Genomic DNA, 20,396 nt, shown 5'->3' with positions numbered 1-20,396 from the left:
AAGAGGTGTTTATCTTAAAGGCCTTCTGTCATCTTCACTTGATTATTGGACCACAGGTGGGTGGATGGGCTTAGCATTAGATCTCTGCTCTCAGGATGATGAACTTGCTACCACTTAATCAACAGAACTAAGACCTCTTCCCCAAGGATATGCTTACAAAAATAACAAGTTTATACAATAATTAAATTGAGAGTGGCTAACAGTGCCTTGAAATAGTGGATGATCGATCATCATTGAGCATGGGTAGGTATCATAGACCTTTCATTTGTTCATGCTATTATTATTATTTTCTAATAAACATCATTGAAATGTAGCATCCTTAGAGAAAGTGTGTTTATCTGCTCTTCTTTTGTTTGACATTTAAGCTATATATCCAGTTTGGGCTGTTTTGAATATTGTTGCTGTGAACATTCTTGTACGTATTTGTTGGTGCACATAGGTGTGCTTTTCTGGTGAGCATAACACCTAGGATTGGAATTGCTGGGTTATCATGTATTATATTGATCTTTCTTCCTACTGAGGATTATGTAATAATCCTTCAGTGGCATCCCATCTAACTCAGAATGAAAGTTAGTGGCCTTACAATTACTTACAGAGCCCTAAACAATTTGATCTCGACACCAGTTTCTTTCTTGCTGCCTCTACTGCAGCTAAAGTTACCTCCAGGCTGTTCCAAGAACATGCCAGATCTGCCAATCTCCCAATTAGGGCCTTTGCCCTTGCCACTTTTCTGTGCCCGGTAGTATCTCCTCCAAATATTTACAAGGCCCCCTCCTTATCTCCCTCACTTGACTCAAAGGCTACCTTCTTAGTAAGGCCTTTCCTAACCAGTCAATTAAGCTGTAACCTCTCCCTATTACTCTATTACACTCATTATTTTTCTTTGCTTTCTGTTTTTCCACAGCGCTGATCAGTGTCTGGCATGCTACGTTTTTATTTGTTTGTTTTGGGTTTCCTCTCACTAGAAAGTAAACTCTCAAAAGGCAAGTGTTTTTTTCCTCTTTACTGTTATATCTGCTGCTATATCAACAACGTGCTAGTTCTAGAACGGTGCCTGATAAATAAATAAATGTTTAAATAGATAGTTATTGAACTAATAAATCAATGGATGAGAAGAGGAGGCCACACTGGCCTCAAGCTACTGTAAAAGAGGTATAAAATATAGCTGTTGGTTTCTGCTGTGTTTGTAATTGACTCTGTGACCTTGGACAAGTCACTGCCAGCTCCCTTGGTTGTCAATAGGGATAATAAACTCTGCCTCTGTCCAGGACTTTTAAGTGGACCAAGTGAGGTAATATGGGTGAAAGTGTTCTCTGAAGTTAAAGTCTTTATCAAAATAGATATTTCCAATTGGACCATAAGAGGCCCCAGAAAAAATGAGTTAAGATGATAAAACAAATCATGATTGTACACTAACAGCATAACTTATCCCTCTCATGTCTTACGAAGGTTAATGCATGTCATTGTTCAACTGCCTCTTCCTAACTGATGCATTTTCTCCTCGGTAGAGAGTGGAGTTCAAGGGGTCTTTCAGACATCTGCATCTGAAATCTCCACTCATGGGAAGGACTGGGAATTCTAAAGGAAACCCAGAATCAGCTTGAATGCTGAAGGCAGTAATAAGTTTGAATATTTAATGAGTGCTCACTGTATGCCAGGCAAACAGTGTTTTGAATGTATTGGCTCATTCATCATCATAACATCCCTTGGAGGTACTGCTACTACTCTCTGTTATACAGGTATGGAAAATGAAGCAGAAGGAAGTAAAGTAACTTCACCAAGCTTGACAGGTAGGCCAGGATTTGAACCCAAGTAGTCAGGTTCAGGGCTGTAGTCAACACCTCTCTGCTTTGCTGCCCAAGTTCTAGTAGTCTTCTGGGTGTCTCTGCTGTACTATAGGATAGCACAACTAAGTCCGTGACAGGAGAACTCTCCTCAACAAGCTTACACAAGAGGCCAGGACAGAGTGAGTGCTCTGTGAAGCTACTAATGAGGGCACTGCCATGTACTGTGTAATTACTTGAATTAGAAAGACAGCCATGTATGAAATTGAAAACAAAAACCGTTTGAAGCATAGAAATACTTTTCAAAGCTATTTGTCAGTGAACTAAGTAATTTGATTGGCAGAAAAAAATTATCATCAAAAATGATAAGTGTGATGAATTGAAACACAGCACATATGCTTAAATATATGAGTTCATCCTAATGATACAGAAAAAGTCTCAAACTGGTTATCATTGAAGAATGCTAGAGAATTCATTATTTAAAACAATTGGTAAATAAAGGGAAATGATTTATTCTGTCTTTTAATATTAATTGTACCATGGGGTAACCAAACATAGATGAAAAGGTTTCTTTTTATACAAGTATCTGAACACATATATGAAGACACAATAGAACTGGAATATCACCATTTTGCACCTCCAAATGAATGAACAATCTAGGCATTGAGCTTCAACAGTGTTGAGAGACAGCAGACATTATGTGCCTCCTGATGGAAGGACACAACTAAAATATGAGGTAGTTTTGCTAAAAAAAAAAAAAAATTTGGACTGGAATATGACTAAGCTCCCAGATCCAAAGAATAATTTACAGAAAATAGAGAGGACAGAAGAATATGTTAAATAATGCACCTACAAAGTCCAGTCTGTGGGAAACTTGAGAGGACAAACAATCCAATTTATTTAACAAAAACAGCACAGAGAATAAAAGAAAAGGAGGAGGAACCTTTGAATTAAAAGATACTCAAAAGACATATTAGCTGGTTGTAATACATATATTTATTTGGATTGTAGTTTGAAATGACAAACTGTACAACAAATTTATGACATTGTTGAGACAATTAGAAATTTGCACATTGAGTGAAGGACAGGGAAGTCAGGCTTGCGGCAGTCCATAGGGTTGCAAACAGTCAGATATGACTTAGCAACTGAGCAACAACATTAACCAAATATTTAATGATATTAAAATGCTACTGTTTTAAAAATAAATGTAATGGCATTTCATGCTGTGCTGTGCTTAGTCGCTCAGTCGTGTCTGATTCTTTGGGACCCCCATGGACTGTAACCTGCCAGGCTGCTCTGTCCATGGGCTTCTCCAGGCAAAAATACCAGAGTGGGTTGTCATGACCCCCTCCAGGAGAATCCTCTCAACCCAGGGATTGAACCCAGGTCTCCTGCATTGTGGGTAGATCCTTTAACATCTGAGCCACCAGGTAAGCATTTTAGTTAGGTTCAAAAAGAGTCCTTATGTTTTAGAGATATATACTCAGTAATTATGGATGAGGTAACATGATATCTGGAATATGCTTCAAAATAATGTGGCAGGAGGGGATGGATGTGTATGGAGATGAAACCGGATTGGCCATGAGTTGATAATTACTGAAGCTGAGGGATGGGTACCTTTAATGCTTTAGTGAATGTATAAAATTCTCCATAATAATAGAATATTCCAAAGTGTTAGCAGAGACTGAAAAATGTATTGTGTTTGTTTGACTTTTCTTGTGGGTAAAATGAAAATGCTTGGCAATACCCATATTGGTGGAGATATGAAGTAGTTGGAAATGAAATCTTATACATTGCTGGTGGGAATGTAAAATCATATTGGGAAATACCTTCTGGCAGTTCTGTATAGAGTTAAACATATACCTACCCTATGACCCAGCTATCTTATTTTCAGATATTCACCTAAAAGAAATGAAAACGTATGTCCATAAGCAGATTTAAACAAGAAGTTTTTAGTAGCTTTATTCATGAGAGCCAGAAATTAGAAATGACCCAAATATCTATTAATAGGAGAATGGATAAATGATGTGTGGTATATTTGTATAATGGAATACTACTCAGCAATATGTAGGAAAATACTCTGATAAAAGCAGTCACATGGCTGAATCTCACAGACATGATGCTAAAAGACTGAGTAAAAGTCTATAGTGATACAAAAGAATCTATAGTGCATTTTTTCTATGAAGCAGTGGTAGAAATCAGGAAAATTGTTGCCTCTGGGAAGGGGTTTCGAATGAGTAGAGCATGAGAGATCTTTATTGGTATGGTGGTTACAGGGGTGTATATGTTTCTCAAAATTCATGACCTGTGCATTTAATATCTGTACATGTCACTGTGTGTAAATTATACTTCTATTTTAAAATATTAAATAAAAGTGGTTCAGGCAACCTCTTGCCTGGTGTGAGGCATAGAGACAAAGCTCTATGTGGTTTTAGCATAGCTGCTAAGGCAGCTTCAGCCTGGTAGGATCCCTGGGGAGATGAGCCCTCCATGATGAGACCTTTCTATATTTGGTTCAGGCTCAAAGTTTTCTTTCTCAAAACAACTGGTCATGTAGGCCCCAAAGAAACAGTCATTTAACTGTTTGGTTAAGCTCTAGCTGAAAGTCAAAGACAAGTAATTTTTAGGCATCTCTCTGATCAGCAGAAACCAGACAATGTGAGGCACAACACTAAGGGCCTGGGAGCTGGGAGCAGGAGGCCGGGCGCTGGGCTCAGTATCTGGCTAGTGTTAGTGTTGCCGTGGACAAGGCCCTTCTCTTCTTTGGACCTCAGTTTCTTTCTTCCCCACGTGAAGGAACTGAATAGAAGTCTTCTGGGGCATCTGTCAGATCTAACACTCTGAGACTCTGTAGAGCTTTATGTTTGCTACAGAGCCTTCCCTGGAGTGGTCCAGAAATGCCCAGCCTGAACTCAACATTTTCTTCTCTAAGTTTGTTCCTCTTCCTACATTTTTTTTCTCAGCTTCTCAGCCCGACCCTTGTGCATTCATTCATTCTGCAGATGCTACTGAACCCACAGTGGGTTCCAGTGTCTGCTCCAGGTGTTGGTGATGCAGCAGTGAACAAACAGACAAGATCTCTGCCCTGAAAACCCTCATATAATATAACGGGGGGAGATAGATGGTAATAGAATTGTATGATGTGTCAAAAAGCTATAGAGAAAGAGGATAGGGAATGTTAGGAAGAATGATGTTGTAGTTTTTATGGGGGTGGCCTAGAAAGACCTCTCTTGGAAAGTGAAGGTAGGTAGATGCATGGAAATTGATTGTTCCATGGATGGAGGAACCTGGTAAGCTACAGTCCATGGGGTCGCAAAGAGTCGGACACGACTGAGCGACATTTACTTTACTTTACTTTAATCCACCCTTATTGGACACTCCCCATGCCTAACCATCTTGTGAGCGCTCCAATTTCACCATGTAATATTTCTCAACTTTATTTTTTTCCCTAACTACTAACACTCAGGTTCAAACCCTAATCATCTCCTCTCTGGATTACTACAAGAGTCTCCTAACTACTGCCTGCTCCTTGTCTTGTCTCCTGAAATCAATTTTCTACAAAGTCATGCCAGAGTTATCTGAAAGGTATATCTGATTATGTCATTCTCCTGCTTAAGACTCAACAATGGCTCTCCCCTGCCAACAAGGTAAAGCCCAGATGCCCTAATGAGGTATTTAAGCCTTTTGTGATCTGGCCCCTCGTGTCTTCTCCAGCCCCATCTCTCACTCACGCTTGACTTGATGGCTCTGTCCCAAAGTAGAATTTCCCCTCCATACACAACACAGCGAAATGCCAAAATGCTGATATCTCTCTTTACATGCCAATATAAGTCCTACTTTTAAGATCCATTTTATTTATTTTATTTTTTGGCCATGCCTTGTGGCTTGCAGGATCTTTGTTTCTTGACCAGGGATTGAACCTGGGGCCTTGGCTGTGAAAGCATTGAGTATTAACCACTGGATCCCCAGGGAATTCCCTTAAGATCCACTCAAGATCTACTTTAGTAATCACCTCTTCCATCTGATATCCAGACTTTGCAACTTAACCCACATTAAGGGCAACCCAAAGGGTGCCCCTCTTTTGTGGTCCCATGACACCTTGAACACATCTTTTTTAAAAATCACTTTATTGGGAACGCATGTAAGAATTAAAGATTTTAAAATTTAAAAAATAAAAAACTAAAAAAAATAAAAAATAAAAAAAATAAAAATCACTTTATTTGCCATATTGTTCTAAAGTAGCCTGGAGTGGCTCTGTTTCCCCTAGGATATGAATTTCCTGGGCATAGAACCATTTCTGTAATCGTGACTGCAACCAAACGTCAATCAATGACCTTATTTGGGTTCTGATCCTCCCATTCCCTGGCCCTCACTGATCTCAGTGAGCCAACATGATGATTTGTAACTTGTGACTGAAAGATAGATATAGGAAATGTCCCCATTTCAAGGCTGATTTCAACTCAAGTTAATCATCTGAGAATTACAGATACTTAGATTTAGGCGAGCAATTCCAGGTAATCCAGGTGCTAGTTCCAGTACCCACCTAGCACTTGGAGGCCTTTCATCATTTCTGCAAGTGATAGAGTTGTGCAGTCCCTCAAGTGTGGTGTCATGGTGCTAAGAGTATGGGGAATCCTCCGTTCACTGGAGGCTTCCTCTTTCAGGATGTTGTGTGAGCAAATCATGAAACAGGAAGTTATTTGTGTTAGAACACACATGTTTTTCCTTATAGATACATGCATATACACAGTATAATTTTAAATCTATAAATTGCTTAAGATGATGAATGGCAGCCTATTACCTAGAATGTTAAACATAAGTTAGGGACTGAGATAGTACCCAGAGAGAAAATTATTTGTAAATTGGAATTAAAACCATCTTTCAAAGCAAGAGGCTCAGAGTCAAAAGCACATGGGTAGGTAGGCTCCCTAGATGGATGGCAGGGGACAAGAACCCACCTAGGCAAGTGCCTGCTAGCTGGAACTGGCACTCTGGGCACCAGTCTAGCTCTACAAGCAGAAGAGGAGACTGAGCTTGAAGCAGAAGCTTCAAGTATCACTTTGTCTCAGAGTTTTGTGAAGTATACCTTACTAGTTTTTGCATATCCCAGTTGAACTCAATGTGCTTGACATGCTTAAGCTTATATTTTATCTGAGTGAAGAGCTTCTCTCTCATCTTTTTTTTTTTTTTTTTGGCCTGATGATTTTGTAGGAAATAGAGACTTATCTGTAAGTGAGAGGAATAACAAACTCTTAAGAATCAGATGACAGAGGATGGGAAGGTTGAATGGTACCACCAGCTCATTAGACATGAATTTGAGCAACTCCAGGAGATGGTGAAGGACAAGGAAGCCTGGTGTGCTGCAGTCCATGGGGTCACAAAGAGTCAGATATGACTTAGCAACTGAACAACAACCAAAGAATCAGAATTCTTTAAATTCTATCTTTGCCCCTTGTTCTTAATCTCGAAGTAGTTTGGGAGTAAAAACCTACAAAGGAAAGCATTGAAATGTTGAAAAGTGGAAAACTTACTTTGTGCAAAAGTCATTCACTCTATCTAGCATAGCCTCTTCGATGGCTATTCCCTTGGTTGAGTCGAGGTCTGTATTTTCATGGCTTCCACTCATTGATTCTGGTTCTAACGCAGGACGACATGGAGCAAATCCAAATGGCCTGTCTGTCACGTTATGGTCCTTGAATATTCCGAGGCAGTTAGCTTGTGTGAATAGAAGTCACTGAACTCATGAATATTGTGCTCAGTACAGTGCTAAGATGCTTCAGCTGCTACATGCTTCAGGTGCTTCTTGAGACCAAGAACCATAGCATGAAAAGAGGCCAAGCTTCTTCCAGTGCACTGATAAAATAGCTAAAGTATAAGATGTTTAGAGCTGGAGGGAGTTTTTAAGATTTCTCCAGGTCTTATTCCCCTGTTTCAGTGGTTCTCAGCCTTAATGGAAGGTATGGAGGAATTTTAAAAACTCCGGAGGACTGAGTCCTACCCACAAAGATTCTCATGTAATTGACCTGGGGTATAGCCTGGATATCAAGATTTTAAGTATCTTGTCCTAGATTGTGGATTCCAGAGTGCGGATTTTTGCGGATGGTGAAACTGGCTTCCAGAGAAGTCACACATCTTGCTTAGGTTATATGGTGGATGGACACAAAGGACTCAGCCCCCTGACATCTGTTATAACATACTATTCATAGCACATGAGTATTACTAGTCATTTTTGCCTCAAACAGACACCCCCTCCACTGAGGACTAAGGAGCAGGCCCCAGTTCAGCAGGGTACAGCTAAGACTGCTCACCTTTCAATTTTAGGACAAGTTATTAGTAAGCAGCTTTCATCATTCTGCTTCTCAAATATCACCAAATAGTAATATTTTGTGTGGATGTTTTAGTAAAGGGAATAATCTTACTTTTTACGATATTTACTCCTCCCATGGGACTTAATAAAAGTAACTCAATTTCAAATGAAAACAAAATGAAGTCTGTAAACTTTTAAATTTATGACTGAATTGGCCTTTGTTTGTAAAGGATGTTTATCGGCAACCTTAGGATACAATGTAGAAGGCAGATTGTTGTGGTCTCTGCTCTAGGTGAGGAGGACCAGCATTGCACACCCACCAAATGCTTCTCCAAACCTCCTAAAACTTGACTGAGTGGTATTTTTACTGATGCCATTCTTGTAGGTCCGTCATAAGAACCATTAGATGGATAGGAAGTAGGGGAAGCATGCTCTGAAACAGGTTATCTGTTTCTGGGTGACAGAATTTGGTAATTCTGTGCTTAGTTTTTTGAGGAGCCATCAAACTGTTCTCCATAGCAGAATTTTACATTTCTGTAAGCAGTGCGTGAGTGTTCTAATTTCTACACAGTTTCACCAACATTTTATTTTCTGCTTTAAAAAAAAACCCAAGAATTATTCTAATGGGTGTGAAGTGGTGTTTCATTGTGGTTTTGATATACATTTTCCCAGTGACTAGTGATGTTGAACATCTCTTGATATACTTATTGGCCATTTGTATATCTTCCTTGGAGAAATATGTTTTTAAGTACTTTGCCCACTTTTATTTTTTTCAATGTGAAATATTTAATTAAAAAATTTTGACACTACAATATATAAAATAGCTATTATAAATGCACAGTGTATTCTATAGCTGCCAAGTCTACCTTTTTTTTTTTTTTTTAAGGAAACTGTAAGTTACACTGTAGTTAGGACTTGTATCTTCACCCCTTGAAAAAGCCCACATTCTATCACAGTGATGTGTGGTCAGACTTCACAGCCCCAACTTTTAAACACTTGATTCAAAAGTCATAACCAGTTTTACTGCAAAAGGACCTTGTACATGTTTATCAATTCTAGTACCATAATAGGTACCCAACAACTCATTAACATACAGAAACATGCATCATGAAAAGCAAGAAATATCATCCATGCCTTCTGCATATCAGCAACTTGTCACTCCTGAGAAACAGTGCTCACATCACTAAAGTCTGTGAACAAGCTCTTGTTGCCTTAATCCTGAGTGAAAGATGGAATGACTTAAATACAAATGCAACATATTATAGATAATTTCTTACCAAAAGGAGTCACAAGGTAAACCAAAGTATTTTACAGAATTCACTACAAGACACGATAAAAACTGTTTTCACTTAAAGCTCTCCCCTTACCCCAACCCCATCCATCTAAAGAGCCAGCTGGATGTCTTTGGGCATTGATGGTGGCTCTCTTAGTGAGAATGGCACACAGATCAGTATCTTCCAACCAACCAACCAGTTACACTTCACTAGCTTCCTGCAGCGCACCAATGGTTTTTGCCCACTTTTAAACTGAATTATTTTAAGTTATATATTTAGACTTCTTACATGCCAAGCTAATGGTACTCAGAAAGAGGATTCCAAGAGACCAAGGTGGAAGCTGCAAGACTTATGACTTAGCTTCAGAAGGCCTAGGACTTTACTTCTACTCTATTTCATAGGTCAGCCCAGATTGCAGGGGAGGGCTAGCAAAACTGTGTGACCATCTTTAATCCAATAGAGTACGGTATTAAAATGAATTAAAAGAACTCAATCGTTTGAGTAGCGATAACAATAGTAACGAATGCTGCTACAATTTTGGATTAATATGACTTCTTTTCTCCTGAGGTCTTGAAGTGCTGTCACCCATAAAAACCTTCACCATGGGAGTTTTACACATTTTAGAGATCTTTAATTATGAAGAAGAGCACAGTTACTTGCTTTTTAAATCATTTAGCCAATTTGCGTTATAATGATGGGATGAGGCAGGGGACTTGGGTCTCAGTTTTGGCTCTGTTGTTAACTGGCTGACCAGCCTCTCTTGGGGGATGCCCTCTAACTTCTCTTCTATCTTGAACAAAGTATTGTTTTTAAGAAAGAAGATGAATTGATCAAGAATTAGGATATAGAAAGTGTCTAAGTACAGGGCAATTTGTTGCCTAGAAGTATTCCCAAGTGTCATTTACTTACTGGGACAGAGAAATAACTTCAGCTTAATGACCATTATTATAATAAGATGAAAAATAGCATCAGCAAACACAAACACAGCTATGATAAGAACTGAAGAGGGGCTGAAGAGATGTCTTGGAGTTTTGAGGCAGAAGGGCAAGAAGATAAGGCATAGAGCAGTTCACACCTCACCCAGATGGAAAGGAATGAGGAATACGGTTTTCTGGATCAAAATCTTAGTCAAAGAGTTGTATATAGCAATAGATCTGCAAACAATAAATTAATAATAATAAATAAATCCATAATACAAAATATACAGCAAAGGGGTAGTGGTGGGGTGAGGAGAAAAGGCCCCGAGCATTTGTAGTGTGTGTCTTTTTTATGCCAAGTGCAGGGCTGGTTGTTTTATACTAGATTCACTGGGCTTCCCTGGTAGCTCGGCTGGTAAAAAAATCCACCTGCAAAAGACCCCCGTTTGATTCCTGGGTCAGGAAGACCCCCTGGAGAAGGGATAGGCTACGCACTCCAGCATTCCTGGGCTTCCCTGGTGGCTTACCTGGTAAAGAATCTGTCTGCGATGTGGGAGACCCAGGTTCAAGCCCTGGGTTGGGAAGATCCCCCGGAGGAGGGAATGGCAACCCACTCCAGTATTCTTGCCTGAGAATCCCCATGGACTGAGCAGCCTGGCGGGCTACAGCATAGGGTCACAAAGAGCGGGCACAACTGAGTGACTAAACATAGCATTTTTCAAAAATAATTTTATTGAAATATAGTTAATTTACAATGTGTTTAATTTCTGCTGTACAGAAAAGTGACTGAGTTATATGTTCTTTTCCATATTCTTTTCCATTGTGGTTTATCACAAGATATTGAATAGAGTTCCCTGCGCTATTCAGTAGGACCTAGTTGTTTATCTATCCCATATATAATAGCTTCTCTGCTAATCCCAAACTCTCAGTCCTTCCCTTCCCTCCCTGCTCTCACCCTTGGCAACCACAAGGGTGGTTCTCTATGTCTGTGAGTCAGTTTCTGCTTTGTAGAGAAGTTCATTTGTGTTGTATTTTAAATTCCACATAGAAGTGATATCATACGGTATTTGTCTTTCTCTTTCTGACTTACTTTGCTTAATATGACAATCTTTAGGTCCATCCATGTTGCTACAAGTGGCATTATTTAATTCTTTGTAATGGCTATAGACTATATTTATTTGATTTTCATAGGCAAACACATAAGTTAGCATCACTTTCTCCTACTTCTTGTTTTACAAATGAGGAAACTGATGCTCCGTATTCTGCATGTGGTTCCACAGCCTGAGAGATACCATGTTTTTCTTGCATCAAGCCACCTGCAATAAGCCAAGACACCATATTTATAGGAGAACACTGTTTAGAAAAAATTCTTATTGGTAGAGACAGTCCTCTCAATCTTACAATGTAATCATCATCAGTTTTATAGGTCCTCTTTGAAAATGAAGAGAATATATCCTCTCAAGCTTGATTTGGAGGGTCACTCACTATCTATTTCTGATTACTTGCAAAATTCTTTACTATCATCTGATTACTTCATATAGAGAAAAATGATTCCTAATAGAAGAGATAATTTTAGTAATTTAAGTAAGTTAGCTGTTTAAAAAGTATGCAATTTATGAGTGAGTCTCAAGTACATTTGTATTGAGTCTAGAGAAGTTAAGTATCCTGTTCTTCCCAGTGCAGAAAGGACCCCTATTTTATATTACCACAGGATCTCAGGCCTATAGGTCTTTTTTTCCCCCCATAATTGAGATTTTTATTGGTTGTTTTGAGGATCAGTACACAGACATTTCAATGTGTACACAATTCTTTGCATACATACCAAAAATCTTAAAAATCATGTAGTTGTGATTCTTCTCTTAACAGTTATTTCAGTGACTTTCTAGCTTAAAATTTGGAGGTGAAATTTCCTTAACAGGGTATCAGGTACCAATATCTTCAAATATTGATATGCTGTTATATTATAATTCCCACTGACTCACAATTTAGTATCGTATATACTACATACTTAAACTGTCAGTCATTCACAGCACATCAACAAGGTTACTAGGAAAACTGGACTACCAGAACCAGATATTATAGAGTGCACAAAATTCTAGCCAGGAGAACCAAGATCAAGGAGTGAGTGGTTTGCTGTAGGAAATAATTCTACCAAAACAATAAGGAAAGAGAAGTAATTTAAAGTGTTCAAAAAAAAAAATAAAGTGTTCAAAACATTAAACGTGCAACTGACTCCAAATTGCCATCTAGCATGCTTTGTGTAATAGGATATAAAAGCTACCCCTATCTATGGAATGTCAAGCTGACACCCAAGACAATCAAAGCCTCTCATATTCAATATCCCACTATTTTCTGGTTGTGCCAAAAAATAACCAGCAAATGATCTCACCTCTTTAAAAAAAGCATTTTACACTTAAAAAATGGGAGGAGGTGGGATTCCCTCATTTTTTAAAATGTTTCTAGAGCTACGAAAACACTTGCATTTACAAAATAATTGATAAAAATGTTCCTCTGATTGTATAAGAAGGGAGACAAGGACCCCGGACAGGACTGGGTGTGTGATATTAATCAGAGTTGGCTTCTTTCACTTCTGCTTCATCAGAGACTGGGCCCTCCTCACTTGTAGTCTCTTCATTTCCTGCAGGTGAGTCTTATAGTCTCTTGGTTGGCCACTGCCACCTGTTTTCCCTTTGCTCCTCTTTTCCCTCTTGTCTGAACATTTTTGTCTGTAGATTGATCCATTCCCGCTGTTTTTCTTGGCTTTGTCTTCACTTTAAAAAAATTTAATCAATTCATTTTAATTGGAGGCTACTTATTTTACTGGAATTTCAGTTGAGCTATTTCAAATCCTAAAAGATGATGCTGTGAAAGTGCTGCACTCAATACGCCAGCAAATTTGGAAAACTCAGCAGTGGCCACAGGACTGGAAAAGGTCAGTTTTCATTCCAATTCCAAAGAAAGGCAATGCCAAAGAAGGTTCAAACTACCACACAATTGCACTCATCTCACACGCTAGCAAAGTAATGCTCAAAATTCTCCAAGCCAAAATTCTTCTTCAGCAATACGTGAACCATGAACTTCCAGATGTTCATGCTGGTTTTAGAAAAGGCGGAGGAACCAGAGATCAAATTGCCAACATTCTCTGGATCATCGAAAAAGCAAGAGAGTTCCATAAAAACATCTATCTCTGTTTTATTGACTATGCCAAAGCCTTTGACTGTGTGGATCACAATAAACTGTGGAAAATTCTGAAGGAGATGGGAATACCAGACCATCTGACCTGCCTCTTGAGAAACCTGTATGCAGGTCAGGAAGCAACAGTTAGAACTGGATATGGAATCCAGTGGTTCCAAATAGGAAAAGGAATACGTCAAGGCTGTCACCCTGCTTATTTAACTGATATGCAGAGTACATCATGAGAAATGCTGGACTGGAAGAAGCACAAGCTGGAATCAAGATTGCCAGGAGAAATATCAATAACCTCAGATATGCAGATGACACCACCCTTATGGCAGAAAGTGAAGAAGAACTAAAGAGCCTCTTGATGAAAGTGAAAGAGGAAAGTGAAAAAGTTGGCTTAAACTCTACATTCAGGAAACTAAGATCATGGCATCTGGTCCCATCACTTCATGGCAAATAGATGGGGAAACAGTAGCTGACTTTATTTTCTTGGGCTCCAAAATCACTGCAGATGGTGATTGCAGCCATGAAATTAAAAGACGCTTACTCCTTGGAAGGAAATTCATGACCAACCTAGATAGCATATTCAGAAGCAGAGACATTATTTTGTCAACAAAGGTCCACCTAGTCAAGGTGATGGTTTTTTCCAGTGGTCATGTATGGATGTGAGAGTTGGACTGTGAAGAAAGCTGAGCACCGAAGAATTGATGCTTTTGAACTGTGGTGTTGGAGAAGACTCTTGAGAGTCCCCTGGACTGCAAGGAGATCCAACCAGTCCATCCTAAGGGAAATTGGTCCTGAGTGTTCATTGGAAGGACTGAGGTTAAAGCTAAAACTCCAGTATTTTGGCCACCTCATGTGAAGAGTTGACTCATTTGAAAAGACCCTGATGCTGAGAGGGATTAGGGGCAGGAGGAAAAGGGGACGACAGAGGATGAGATGGTTGGACAGCATTACCGACTCAATGGACATGGGTTTGAGTGAACTCCGGGAGTTGGTGATGGACAGGGAGGCCTGGCGTGCTGTGGGTTCACGGGGTTGCAATGGGTCGGACATGACTGAGCGACTGAACTGAACTGAATTATTTTTCAATATTGTGGTGGCTTTTGCCATACATTGACACGAATCAGCCACAGGTGTCCATGTGTCTCCCTGTCCCAAACCCTGTTCCCACCTCCCTCCCCACCCCATCCCTCTGGGTTGTCCCGTGCACCGGCTTTCAGTGCCCTGTTTCATGCATCGAACTTGGACTGGTCATCTATTTCACATGTAGTAATATACATGTTTCAATGCTATTCTCTCAAATCATCCACCCTTGCCTTCTTCCACAGAGTCCAAAAGTGTGTTCTCTATATCTGTGTCTCTTTTCCTGTCTTGCTTATAGGGTCATCATTACCATCTTTTTAAATTCCACATATATGCTGTAGTGGTGTTAATATACTGTACTGGTGTTTTTCTTTCTGACTTACTTCACTCTGTATAATAGGCTCCAATTTCAGCCACCTCATTAGAACTGACTTAAATGTGTTCTTTTTAATAGCTGAGTAATATTCCATTGTATATATGTACCACAGCTTTCTTATCCATTTGTCTGTCGGTGGACATCTAGGACATCCAGGACATCCATGTCTTCGGTATCGTAAACAGTGCTGTGATGAACATTGGGGTACACATGTCTCTTTCAGTTCTGGTTTCCTCGGTGTGTAAGCCCAGCAGTGGGATTGCTGGGTCTCATGGCAGTTCTATTTCCAGTTTTTTAAGGAATCTCCACACTGTTCTCCATAGTGGCTGTACTAGTGGGCATTCCCACCAACAGTGTAAGAGGGTTCCCTTTCTCCACATCCTCTCCAGCATTTACTGTTTGTAGACTTTTTGATAGCAGCCATTCTGACCAGCGTGAGATGGTACCTCATTGCGGTTTTGATTTGCATTTTTCTGATGATGAGTGATATTGAGCATCTTTTTATGTGTTTGTTAGCCATTTGTGTGTCTTCTTTGGAGAAATGTTCATTTAGTTCTTTGGCCCATTCTTTTATTGGGTCGTTTATTTTTCTGGTATTGAGCTGCATTGGCTTCTTGTATATTTTGGAGATTAGTTGTCAGTTGCTTTGTTTGCTATTATTTCCTCCCATTCTCAGGGCTGTCTTTTCACTTTGCTTATAGTTTCCTTCATTGTCCAAAAGCTTTTAAGTTTAATTAGGTCCCATTTGTTTATTTTTGCTTTTATTTCCATTACTCTGGGAGGTAGGTCAAAGAGGATCTTGCTGTGATTTATGTCAGTGAGTGTTCTGCCTATGTTTTCCTCTAGGAGTTTTATAGTTTCTGGTCTTACATTTAGATCTTTAATCCATTTTGAGTTTATTTTTGTGTATGGTTTTAGAAAGTGTTCTAGTTTCATTATTTTACAGGTGATTGACCAGTTTTCCAAGCACCACTTGTTAAAGAGATTGTTTTTCTCCATTGTATATTTTTGCTTCCTTTGTCAAAGATAAGGTGTCTATGAAGTGAAGTGAAAGTCGCTCAGCAGTGTCTGACTCTTTGTGACCCCCATAGACTATCCATAGGGATTCTCCAGACCAGAATACTGGAGTGTGTAGCCTTTCCCTTCTCCAGGGGATCTTCCCAACCCAGGGATTGAACCTAGGTCTCCCATATTGCGGGCAGATTCTTTACCCGCTGAACCACAATTAGGCCTTTCAGAACTTGTTAAAAGTTTAGGTGTTCTCTTCTTACCTACCTTAATGGTGGCCATCCCTTCCTTCCATGCTGTGCCAAAGGTAAAATTTTATATATTCCCCTTTCCCTTTAGAAGGCTTTGTCACTTTTTAGAATTTAGTTCATTTAGTTGCCTTGTATACTCAGTTCTCTAATGATTAAAAAAATTTTTTTGTAGATTATCTGGGTTTTTCCTGTTCTTAGGATAAGAGTGATGCTCTCTTGAAGCTTTCTAGATCCTAAGCAGAACTCTAGATGAAATTTTTAAAATCCTTTGTATTGATATTATGGAAATATTCAAACATTTAAAGAGGTAGAGAGAAGAGTAAGTACTCACCATCTAGCTTCTGCAAGAATTATTCACTAACATTTTTCCATACCAATATCTACACATCTACTTCATTATTTGTAGCAGCAGAATTGTATTGTAGAGAATCAGAATACTTTAGTTTATATAACCATTTCCATATTGGTGGTTATGATTATAACTAGTTCGGTTCAATCATTCAGTCATGGCCAAATCTTTGTGATCCCATGGACTGCAACACGCCACGTCTCCCTGTCCATCACCAACTCCCAGAGTTTACTCAAACTCATGTCCATTGAGTCAGTGATGCTGTCCAACCATCTCATCCTCTGTCATCCCCTTCTCCTCCCGCCTTTACTCTTTCCCAGCATCAGGGTCTTTCCAATGAGTCAGCTCTTCTCATCAGGTGGCCAAAGTATTGGAGCTTCAGCTTCAGTATCAGTCCTTCCAATAAATATTCAGGCCTGATTTCCTTTAGGATGGACTTGTTGGATCTCTTGCTGTCCAAGGGACTCTCAAGAGTCTTCTCTAATACCACAGTTCAAAAGCATCTATTCTTCAGCGCTTAGCTTTCTTTAGAGTCCAACTCTCACATCCATACATGACTACTAGAAAAACCAGAGCTTTGACTAGATGGACAACAAAGGTTGGCAAAGTATTGTCTCTGCTTTTTAATATGCTATCTAGGTTGGCCATAGCTTTTCTTCTAAGGAGCAAGCATCTTTTAATTTCATGGCTGCAATCACCATCTGCAGTGATTTTGGAGCCCAGGAAAATAAAGTCTGACACTGCTTCCAGGTTTCTCCATCTATTTGCCATGAAGTGATGGGACCAGATGCCATGATCTTAGTTTTCTGAATGTTGAGTTTTAAGCCAACTTTTTCACTCTCCTCTTTCATGTTCATCAACAGGCTCTTTGGTTCTTCTTCACTTTCTGCATAAGGGTGGTGTCATCTGCATATCTGAGGTTATTGATATTTCTCCTGGCAATCTTGATTCCAGCTTGTACTTCATTCAGCCCAGCGTTTCTCATGATGTACTCTGTATATAAGTTAAATAAGCAGGGTGACAATATACAGTCTTGATGTACTCCATTCCCAATTTGGAACCAGTCTATTGTTCCTTGTCCAGTTCTAACTGTTGCTTCTCATTACAGATATCTCAGGAGGAAGGTCAGGTGGTCTGGTATTCCCATCTCTTTTAGAATTTCCCACAGTTTGTTGTGATCCACACAGTCAAAGAATTTAGGATAGTCAATGAAGCTGAAGTAGATGTTTTTCTGGAATTCTCTTGCTTTTTCGATGATCCAACGGATGTTGGCAATTTGATCTCTGGTTCCTTTGCCTTTTCTAAATCAAGCTTGAACATCTGGAAGTTCATGGTTCACGTACTGTTGAAGCCTGGCTTGGAGATTTTGAGCACTACTTTGCTAGCGTGTGAGATGAGTGCAGTTGTATGGTACTTTGAACATTCTTTGGCATTGCCTTTCTTTGGGATTAGAATGAAAACTGACCTTTTCCAGTCCTGTGGTCACTGCTGAGTTTTCCAAATTTGCTGGCATATTGAGTGCAGCACTTTCACAGAATCATGGTTTAGGATTTGAAATAGCTCAACTGGAATTCTATCACTTCCACTAGCTTTGATTTTTATAACTAATGATTCAGTTCAGTTCAGTTGCTCAGTCGTGTCTGACTCTTTGCCACCCCATGAACTGCAGCACACCAGGCCTCCCTGTCCATCACCAACTCCTGGAGTTCACCCAAACCCATGTCCATCGAGTTGGTGATGCCATCCAGCCATCTTATCCTCTGTCGTCCCCTTCTCCTCCTGCCCTCAATCTTTCCCAGCATCAGGGTCTTTTCAAATGAGTCAGCTCTTTGCATCAGGTAGCCAAAATACTGGAGTTTTCGTCTTCAACCTCAGTCCTTCCAAGGAACATCCAGGACCGATTTCCCTTAGGATGGACTGGTTGGATCTCCTTGTAGTCCAAGGGGCTTTCAAGAGTCTTCAACACCACAGTTCAAAAGCATCAATTCTTCTGCGCTCAGCCCTCTTTATAGTCCAACTCTCACATCTACACATGACCACTGGAAAAACCATAGCCTTGACTAGATGGACCTTTGCTGACAAAATAATGTCTCTGCTTTTTAATATGCTATCTAGGTTGGTCATAACTTTCCTTCCAAGGAGTAAGCGTGTTTTAACCTCATGGCTGCAATCACCATCTGCAGTGATTTTGGAGCCCAAGAAAATAAAGTCAGCTACTGTTTCCACTGTTTCCCCGTCTATTTGCCATGAAGTGATAGGATCGGATGCCATAATCTTAGTTTCCTGAATACTGAGTTTTAAGCCAACTTTTTCACTCTTCTCTTTCACTTTCATCAAGAGGCTTTGTAGTTCCTCTTCACTTTCTGCCATAAGGCTGGTGTCATCTGCATATCTGAGGTTATTGATATTTCTCCTGGCAATCTTGATTCCAGCTTGTGCTTCTTCCAGCCCAGCGTTTCTCATGATGTACTCTGCATAGAAGTTAAATAAGCAGGGTGACAATATACAGCCTTGACGTACTCCTTTTCATATTTGGAACCAGTCTGTCATTCCATGTCCAGTTCTAACTGTTGCTTCCTGACCTGCATATAGGTTTCTCAAGAGGCAGGTCAGGTGGTCTGGTATTCCCATCTCCTTCAGAATTTTCCACAGTTTATTGTGATCCACACAGTCAAAGGCTTTGGCATAGTCAATAAAACAGAAATAGATGTTTTTCTGAAACTCTCTTGCTTTTTCGATGGTCCAGCGAATGTTGGCAATTTCATCTCTGGTTTCTCTGCCTTTACTAAATCTAGCTTGAATGTCTGGAAGTTCACAGTTCACATATTGCTAAAGCCTGGCTTGGAGAATTTTGAGCATTACCTTGCCAGCATATGAGATGAGGCAGTTCTAAAGAAATAATTATAAGCCAGTAGAACTGCTGTCATTCAAAATATACATTTTGACTCCTAGCTATTTCAAAATTTATTTTCATATTAATTCTGGGACAGTTTCAATTAGAGAGATTTAGAAAAAAATCAAGTCCCAACACTTTGAAACATTCATATCATAAAATATAGTTCTACTCTGTCTGTCAAACCTCAGCGTCTGGTTAAAGATGTTTGGAAAAATCCACCTATAGAGCCTTATTTAAATTTGGTCAAATTATTTGGACAGCCTTAATGTAATTACTTTCTCTGCTTTCAGTGGGAAGTCTCACTGTTATTTTGGTCCTGAATAAATATTGTTTTCATGACCACACAACTAGCTATTGATTTGATCACTTTTTAACGTAAACATAATTTGCATTGTTATGCAGAAATAGCCAAAGTATTGTATGTTTAGAGTCTGATCAGAATATGTGGAGAAATTTATATTTAATTTGATTTCATTCTAGCCTTTTATGTATTCTTAACTTATTTGGGGTTTATATGGCCTGACATTTTCAATTCAGTAGTAGTAATATGGAAATTAAAGTTTTAAGTAGTATTTGTTCCATAGGGAATCTAAAATCAGCATTTGGTAGGGTGGATGTGGGCTAACCTATTAGTATAATAACTTCATTTTATTAGGTAATCTCTGGGAGTAAGCACTCATTTGAGGAAATAATTTGTCAGTTCAAATCATCTCCTCCTTCCCTTCACCCATTGTTTGTCTTTATTGATTATCTCTTATGTTGTATATAGTATTGGTTAAAATTTACAAGAATCTCATTATATGAGGAAATAAAGACAATACACACAAGAGCTAAACATCCCAGGCCCTCACTTGACAACAAGGCATATTTTTTAACTCATACAACACAAGTAAGACGGATTTTTGTATGGCTTCAGGATCTGTTGGCATTTCCTCTTTGTAAATCACACTTATATCTCAGTCTTATTT

Source organism: Capra hircus, chromosome 2 (assembly GCF_001704415.2).
Source record: "Capra hircus breed San Clemente chromosome 2, ASM170441v1, whole genome shotgun sequence".
Lineage (NCBI taxonomy): Eukaryota > Metazoa > Chordata > Mammalia > Artiodactyla > Bovidae > Capra > Capra hircus.
Note: the sequence above shows the minus strand (reverse complement) of the source record.